General features: G+C 41.2%; 1 protein-coding gene across 1 annotated transcript in view; it reads right to left on the bottom strand.

Moving 5' to 3' along the window:
- PIP4K2A (phosphatidylinositol-5-phosphate 4-kinase, type II, alpha) overlaps positions 1-9,610 on the bottom strand; it is a 164,789-nt gene that overhangs the window by 154,661 nt on the left and 518 nt on the right. The window lies entirely within an intron of this gene.

Below are 9,610 nucleotides of genomic sequence, written 5' to 3'. Positions count from 1 at the left end.
TCTCATCGATGTTTCTGGCTCTCTGTCTCTCTCCCTTCCTCTCTGTGAAAAATCAATAAAATATATTTAAAAAGAAAAAAAAAGAATAAGACCAGGCAGATAAAACGTATACATGATAGAAGAAGACCCTGGCCAGAATCCTGGGGCATTCCAGCATTTTGAATTGTATGAAGGAGAAAAACCTGATAGGCATCTAAGACAGAATGGCTAATGAGGCAGAAGGAAAATAAGAGAAGACAATAAATACAGCACCACTCCTGGATTTAAAAACATGAACACCAATGGACCTGGTGATACCGACAAGAGCAGTTTCCTGGCCGTGGTGAGGATGAGAGCCAGGTTGGCGGATGACACAGATATAGTGTCCGGTGGTGAAGGGGGACAGCAGCTATAGACACAGGAGGCGACAGCTTTGGACAAGACTTCTCAATGTCTGCTGCAAAAAGGAACACAGAAACAGAACGGACAAGGCTACAGTGAGAGACGTGACATCAAAGGCACGTTTTTTGCTGCTGTGGCTGTTGGTTTTGTTTCCAAGCTGGGAGGCCCCAAGCAGCAAGTGCCGTCCAACAGAGTGCTGTAAGGATGGAGAGTCTATCCACACATCTGATACAGCACCCGTCGCCCTCATTACCCTGCTGAGCACTTGATATGAGACTGAATCTTAGGTTTAATTTTAATTAAATGAGATTTAAATAGCCATGTGTGACTAGAAGCTCCCAAACCACAGTGGAGCCCTCCAGCCTGTCTGCAGGCTGAGGAACTCCGCTGTGCTAAAGTCAGCAGACTGGGTGATAGGAAGAACGGAAGTGGGTGGCTTCTCTGGTCAATGTTTTCTAAAGATGACCGGCTGTGGGAGGGCGAAGACACGAAACACTAGATGCAAGTTTGGGGGGCGGGGGAGGCGGGAGTAAGAAATAGTTTCAAAGAGCACAGAACATGCCAGTGGGAATAGTAAAAATTTCAGGGCTAAGTACCACTTGAGAGTTATGGTACATCTTAAAGGGGCCCTTGTCAAAACTGTTTTTACGTTTTTCTCTGGCAAACATCAGTTATGGGCCCTTTGAAATCTGGCCTCAAAAATACCTTCTCAACCATCTTCTAACATTTCCCAGAATTTATCTCTGTGGTTTTCTTCTTGGTGGCAGAAACTTTTTGCCCCTGTACATATTCCCCCTGGATATAAAACAGTATGTATTCTGTGAGAAAAGGAAGCAGGAAGAAGGGGTAGGAAGAAGAGGAGGAGGAGGAGGAGGAGGAGGAGGAGTTGGAGAGGGCAAAAGGAGTTGCTCTGGATGAAGCTGAGGTAGAGGATCAATTCTCCCATCAGCTCAGCCCTCTGCACACAGCCTCTTAGGCACCTCCAAGAAACCCCAGGGTTTGAAACCAAAGATTTACCCTAGCCAGTGCCTCTCAAAACTAGAATGTTTACAAATTACCTGTCTTGTTAAAATGAATTTCCTGCTCCAGACTGTGTGCAGGGCCCACCACCCTGCCTTTCTAACGGGCTCCAGGCAACAGCGGATGCCACGGTTCTGTGAGTAAGGCTGAGTGAATAGCCATACCAGACCGCCTACATCTTCCACTCAGCCTGCTGCCTTTCGCCGGCGTGGACCCCTTGGCCACATATGCCTTTCTTTGCCTTCTTCAGCTGGAAGATTATACGCCAACTCCCTGAGCCCTTCTCCAAGAGTCCTGGGAGAAGTAACCATAACCCAGTCCCGGCCTCCATCTCCCACCCCTCGCCCCATTTCTCACTCTGCTCCAGCCACACAGGCTTCCCTGCAGTTCCCTAAACACACCAGCCAGCACTGGCCTTTCCACCAGCTGTCCCAGCGCCCTCATCTCCATTCCTCCCCTACGCAAATGTCTCCTTTGTGAGGCTTATCCTCTGACTAGCCAGTACCCTCATCACTCCTGTTGTTTATACAGGGTGGGTGGTAAGTACACAAAACACGGGATTTATTCTTGTATTATTTTTTATTATTATATTATTTTTCATATGAACAACAGTTAACATGCTTTTGTGCCGCCCTGTACATATACCCATTTCCTCTGCACTTATAAGCAACTTGAGGGCAGGGTCTATAATCGATTCATTTTCCAGCCCAAGCATCTTGCACAGCGTCTTTTATGTTTAAAAAAGGTAAACTATCAAATCAATAGCTGACATAACTTGCAACTAAGGAATCTGAACTAAATTAAATGAATCTAAACACCTCACACAACCTGATCACTAGTAGAATCATTAAAAATATAAGAAAGAACGTTTTAACAAAACAGACGCAGAAACTGAAGCAAGGGCACAAAGGTAATTCTAAAATGAATAATATATGACTTAAAGACGCACACAAATGTCAAGTGCAACGGTGACTTCACATATATGAACCAGCTCAAGATAACAATTAATTTAACATGTTTTATCATTTAAACTATTTTTAAATAATAATGACAGCTAACATTTACTAAGAACTTAGCATATGCCAGCAACTCTTTAGATATTTCACAAGTATTAACTTATTTAATCCACAATATCAACCCTCTATAATAGGTACTATTATTATCTCCTTTTATTAAAAAAAAATTTTAAAAAGTAGCCCTGGCCAGTGTGGCTACAAAGACTTACTTTGAATGTAAAGCCTTATCTTTAGGTAAGTTACTGTTTTAAAACTCCCTACAACACTCTTCATGAATATATTACACACACACACACACACACACACACACACACACACACACACTTCCTACATGCTCTGAACATAAGCAATGACTTTCTGTAAAGGAAAAGGTGTTTTCAAATAGTTTTCCTCCATATTAATAGCTAATAGAGTAGCCACTCCTGAGCCATGGCTCTGCTTTCCCCAGTTTCACTACCTGTGGCCAAGAGCGGCCCAGAAATAAAGACCTTCCTGCTCGATCCCGCCCAGGATGTGAATCACCCCTTTGACTAGCATATCCAGTACCCCAGTTAGTCACTTCATACCCACCTCAGTTATCAGGTCAGGAGAGAAAGAGACAGAGACACGGAGAGAGGGACAGAGACAGAGGGAGAAAGACCGCATTCATGTAACTTTTATTACAGTATATTGTTATCATTGTTCTGTTTTATTATTAGTTACTGTTGTTAATCTCTTAGTCTGACTGATTTATAAATTAAATGGTACTTTTGGGGCTTGGTACTATCCATGGCTTCAGGCATCCTCAAAGGTCTTGAAATGTATCTCTTGTGGAGACGGGGAGGAACACTGTACCCTGTCGGTCAAAGTTTTTAAGACTAAGGAAAGAAAAGATCTCAAAGAAATGAATAATTCACAGGCATGTCCAGGCAGCACCGCTCAGTGGTTAAGGGTTTAAGTTTGAATCACACCACCTACTTACTAGCACTGTGGTCTCAGCAGGCAATTAATTCAGCCTGTGTTACGTTCCTACTATGTAGTATCCTTCCCGGTTACTGCATGCTCTCCCCCATTTCCCACCCCATAACACCCCTCCTTATTCTTAACTGGTCCCTGGATAGAGCTCAGGAGATCTGTGAACTTGATAGTATATGTCCTATGTACTATGTTCATTTATTCATTCAAAAGCATTATTTAAGAAAGGGACCATAGCCTTCACCAGGCTGTTGAAGGGGTCCATGGCAAAATGGAAATGTGGATGAGAAACAGGGAAATAGGCTAGAAGGCATTTTTAACAGAAAGAGGGAAATAAATCTGGTTAGGATTGGTAGAGGTGACAATGGAAAGGAAGAAATGTAGTCAAGGAAAATATCTAGGTATTCCTAAATAAAACAGCATCTTTCACCTACCACACACACACACACACACACACACACACACACACACACACTAACCCACTATCTCAAAAAGTACATCCATGAACTAACACCGTGATCTCTGGAGCATCTGATTTTGCCAGCCTTCTTGCTGAGTTCTCTCTTGGGTTCTGTTTCTTCTTCCTCATTCCTTCCCTCAAAGCCAGTATTCCAGGGCTCCAGCTTCTCCCTCAGAGACCCATTCACCCCCTTGGACAATTCTCAACCCTCCATCCCCACCCCACCCTTGCTCCTGAGTTCCAATGCCACCTTCCAACACCCCACGGGTGGGCACTGTCACTACAATATCCACTCAGCATCACCTGCAATTCAACATTTCTTAAGTCAAAAACAATATTTTTTTATCCTTTTTCAACACACAATTCCTTCTCTTAACTTTTGTAACTCTAATATGGGACACCTTTGTTCCAAGGATTCATCACATGCAATCAGGGGACGAAGCTGGAATATTTCTCCTTATTTCAACATGATTTCTTTTGTCTCGCTACTTCAAGTATAGCTCGTGGACCAGCAGCATCAGTATCACCTAAGAACATGATAAAAATCACCTAAGAACAGGACTTACCCCAGACATGAGTCAGAATCTGCATTTCTTAAGTGTCCCCAAGAGATGAATACACACATTATATTTTGAGAAACATATGTCTAGTGCCTATTAATATGCTACCAGTCTAAATGCATCTGAAATTGATCATTTCTAGGTGTCAATTACTAAATCCCCAAAATGTGCTCATTACAGGCCAGGTTTTATTTTATTCTATTCTATTTTATTGATTTCAGAGAGAAAGGGAGGAGACAGAAACATCAATGATGAGAGTGAATCACTGATTGGCTGCCTCTTGCACACCCCACACTGGGGATCGAGCCCACAACTGGGACATGTGTTATGACAGAGAATCAAACCGTGATCTCCTAGTTCACAGGTCAACGCTCAACCACTGAGCTACGGCGGCTGGGCCAGTGCCAGGGTTTAAATATATAATCTTACTTGACCCTCAAAATAATCCTGTGAGGCAACCACCATCATCTCCATTTTCAGAAAGAGTACACTGGGGCTCAAATGGAGAAATCATCTATCTGCTCAAAGCGCCCAAAGGGCAGGATGTGAAGCTAATCTGTCTGACCACAAACCATTTTGTCAAACTACACCAACTCCCTTCAGTTCCAAAATTTACATTTCAAAGGGTATGTTGCCAGAACTAATTACTCTGGTTGACTGCATTTTTTAATCAACTTAAGGTAGATTTTGTTTATCACAATTCTTGCTGAAAAATCTTTCGAAAGGCATAGCAGACAATCCCGCGGTAGAAAGAGAAATCATTGTCCTGCCATGTGCATCATTCTTAAATAGTCCGGTTCACTCTGAGGTATTTGAGAAGAAATGTATTCTGTTCTCAGGCCATTACCCCATATTTTAGGGGTTCTGAAACGATTTCCCTGACCATAGACTTAGCGTATGTCTGCTAGCATTCTTCTCTCCTCCACAAGGGGAAGGAAAATAGTGTGAGATTGTTCTTTTTTTTTAAAATATATATTTTACTGATTTTTCACAGAGAGGAAGGGAGAGAGATAGAGAGTTAGAAACATCAATGAGAGAGAAACATCGATCAGCTGCCTCCTGCACGCCCCCCACTGGGGATGTGCCCGCAACCCAGGTACATGCCCTTGACCGGAATCGAACCCGGGACCTTTCAGTCTGCAGGCCGACGCTCTATCCGCTGAGCCAAACCGGTTTCGGCTGTGAGATTCTTCTTGAGTGAATGATTAGTTGGGTCCCATTTATTCCATGAGTTTCATCTAATGTCCAGCTAGTTATTATTTTAATTGCCTTACTGTGTTCTATTCCGTTAGTATTTCATAGTCATATATTTCATTTTAAAATCTGGGTTTCTTTTGCCTTTTCCAGTGCTCAAATATAAGCCCACAAACCTAAAGGACATCACTATTTCTCCAATGCAGTTATGTACCTATTTCAAGTCCCAGACTCATTGAGAATATAATGAAAGCTGTGAATATTCTACCCAGAAAACCACATATTCACCAAAACACACAGAATGTGGCACACAGCACCAAGATATACAACCCCGCTCTCTCATGAGGACAGGCACCCTGCCTGTGAGGCCCTCTCCCTTCTTTGAGGAACTGTTCTTCCCCCAACTCCACCAGGCAGAAGCTGCCCCCTTTATACCACTGCTCAGTTCCCGGGGGTGGCCGAGAGTGACCGAAGTCAACCCAGTCGAAATCCTTCCATGGGATTTTTATAACGGAACCAGAGACAGAAAGTCCCTTTGTGGGGCAGAAAGTACAAAATGTAATTCAGGAGCCATTAGTTCCCTGCCCTGTCAGCGATGAGAAAGAATTAAGCCAAAAACTGAGCTGGGTAGCTCAGTTGGTTAGAGCATTGGGGCAGTAAGCCAAGGTTATGGGTTCGATCCCCAGTCAGGCATGCAGGCACATACAAGAGTCAACTAATGAGTACATAAACAAGTGGAACAACAAAACTTGATGTTCTCTATCTTCCCATTTCTTTAAAAAAAAAAAAAAAGACAGAAAAGTCCCAGCAGCACTCAAGAAGCACTGGTTCCCATGGTTCTGGAAGCCCAGCACCATTCCTGTCCTTCTCCTGGTTTGGTTACTAACCCTCACCTCCCCATATAGACCTCCAAAACTCCTGAATATTTTCAATTTTTGCCTAAATTCATTTGCGTTTCTATGGCTTGCAGCCAAGAGACTCTAATATTAATAATGGCTACTTCTAAATACTACATTGTTTTAAACAAATTTTATATCCTTCAAAATTTTTCTATACGGATAATGTCTTCCTCTAGATATTTAAATAGGTTTTTAAATATAATCTAAAAGGCTCACATTTCACTATGCATAAATATCTTTTCGAATATGTTTAAAACAAGTCTTAGCTCAGATCATTCTTCATGCTCCACACACTATTAAAATATAATTTTAAGAAGCTAACTGTCTGATCATTTTTAGTTTAATTCCAAATATAATAAGGCAAAATTGCCTTCTTAAATTGTCTTTTCCTCTATGTATTCAATTATATTCTCTGCTTAAAATGCTTAAAAATTGGCAGTGATCCATTTACTGATGGGTATTTTAAATTGGAAAGCAGTAACATATCAAATTAACCACACAAAGTCAGTATTATTCTGATTGAGAATTATAACCACAATGGATTTGAAAATTCCTGCCTTGGTTGCAAATTTTTACATTTCAATCAAGTAGACTTTGACTTAATAGACTGCAATGTAGTCCAACTACAGTCAATCCAATAAGCTCTTAATTCACACATCTCTCCCAGTCACTACCAATTTCCTTCCCTCTAGTCATGGCCTTGAAAATTTGCTGAATGCTGTTGCAAGGTTATAATAGCAATGACTCTTGTATTAAATACTATTATTACCCCTAGTCTGTGCATCCTAATATATAATGCTTTAAACCTAGTAGACTCTAAAAATAGTTGAATCTTGAAGTTAGGGAAAAAAAACTTGGAAATCATCCAGTCCAATCACCTTACTTCACAGATGCAAACATTGATGCAAAAACTAGTCAACATGCCCAAGGTCAACAGAATTAGAGAAGTAGTACACAGATCCAATTAGCATATTACCATTGTATGCAGAAGTTCTCAACTCCTGAGAAGATGCATGCATGATAAAATACATATTCAGTTCCCCTTTACTGTTCCAAAAGTCTGGTTATTTCTAACTGTCCTTAAGACAAGTCCAGATGAATTTTAAGAGCATCATATTGCTCTTTTGCTGGCAATCCTTTCCTGTTACTCTGATCACATTAGAAATGTAGGAAAAGACTCTGGATTTGAATGATCTGTTCCTCCTCAGCTGTGCTTTCTCAAATATCCCATTCATATACAACACTGTGCTTGCTCCTTAATAACGCTGACCTACTTACTCTCATATTATAATATGGACTTTGGCGCACACAAGGTCATATAAAAGTATTTACCTAATGTTAAACTTTGTTCCCTAAACTAAAATCAACCAGAAACACATGGCATCTAAATGCTTAGATTTCATTTTTATATACACTTCATTTTTTTTGTTCAAAAACAACAAAGAAAATAGGTATTTCGAAAAAGAAGACTGTGAAATAAACTTTTTTTATGTCAGCTCAATGCCCTCAAAAATACTTGGACAAAAATATGAGTGGCATTTTTAGCAATCTTTGCACAGTGGTTGGTGTTTTTTTGTTCCTAATACGTATTTGCTGAATGAATAACATGGTTGCGTTACATGCTATGGAAACTTGACTCTCTGGATGACTAAACAGAATTGCTAACTTTTCTTGAAAGCAAAAAATAATTAAATAACACAAAATGTACTATCTGCAAATCATACTTTTATAAACCTTAAGTAGTTTCAAAGTGTTTCCCATTAGAAAAAACTAAAACAAATGTAGCAGTTCATAAATATAAAGTAGCAACATAAGTGATTACAGTAAAACATGCACAATTTAAGATTTTCTAAAGTAAACTGGAATTCAGACTAATTCCCAGAGGTCACACTGTTTTAATAGCATATTGTTGACACTAATTTACTAGATTAAACCCTCAGACATAGGCACTCTCCTAAACAAAGTATCAGAACTCTGAAGGCGATAAAAGCACCCATAAATATGGAACTAACATTATTTTTTTAAAAAAGGAACTAACATAAAGAATTTTAAAATTACTAACAGAATTAAACCTAACACTAAGTTGCAGACATAGGAAAAATTTCATTTTATTTACTGTATTAAAACTTAGAGTCTTGGTGCAGTAATGCATGCTGTTGAGAAAGCTTACATTACTAATTGCTTTAAAAAAAAAAGTTCTCCGGAAGTTAAAATGAACTTCAATGGACCAGGCATTCGGCTGATACAAGTAATCATTTCTCAGCCTTCTTAAAAACAGTCGCTCCATGCAAACACAGTCAATCTGATACTCTTTCAACTTTTTCCCAACTTAGAAAAGAAAAATGCAATGCTTTGAGTCATTTTAAACAGCTTCATTAAATTCAGAATTTTCTTTTAAAAAATCAGCACCTTTTTTTTTTGTCATTTCTATTATGCTGAAAAGGGCACACAGACATACATCGAAATCAAACGTAAGGAAAGCAAGCTTACACTTTCCCCCAGATGCTAACTGACCGCAAAGGGTAAGGTCATGGTCAAAATTCACAGGCTCATTTAAACTTTCATGGCTCAGCCAACAGCTCCTATCATGTTTCCTGATCCTAAGGAGATTAAAACGGCAGGAGTTTCTCGCTATTGAGATCAGTAGGAGGCTATTTCAAACCCTCAACCCGCAGTCCGCAGAGCCCGCAGCGGCGCATCTTCCACCACCTCCGGCTGTCCGTTAAGCTAACCTGTCCAGGCTTCTCCTACAGCCTTTCAAAGAAACCCCAAAACGGGCGCGTTCCAGCCAGCCTTCCCTGGCGCCCGCCGAGACCCCCTCCTGCGGTCATCCCCAGGCCGCCCTTGCGCAGTGGGTGACTCCGGCCTGGTTCCCAAGGTGGGGGAGGGCGGGGAGGCTGCCTCCCCGCGGAACACACCTCAGCCCGCACCGCGGCACCGCGGCCGGGCGATGCGTGAGAGACGCTAACCCCCAGGGCCATATTTACATTGGCTTTTCCTTTGTCAAAAAAAAAGGTGCTTATCTCCAATAATATAGTTTCTAAAGGAGACGGGGGAAAGGACCTAAGCACTAAAGCTGCTGTCCAGATCCCCCGACCTCCAGTGTTCTCACCCCGGCCCCGCGGG

This window comes from Myotis davidii, unplaced genomic scaffold (assembly GCF_000327345.1).
Source record: "Myotis davidii unplaced genomic scaffold, ASM32734v1 scaffold1176, whole genome shotgun sequence".
Classification (NCBI taxonomy): Eukaryota; Metazoa; Chordata; class Mammalia; order Chiroptera; family Vespertilionidae; genus Myotis; species Myotis davidii.
The sequence above is the reverse complement of the archived record's forward strand: the minus strand, read 5'-3'. Positions and strand labels throughout refer to the sequence as shown.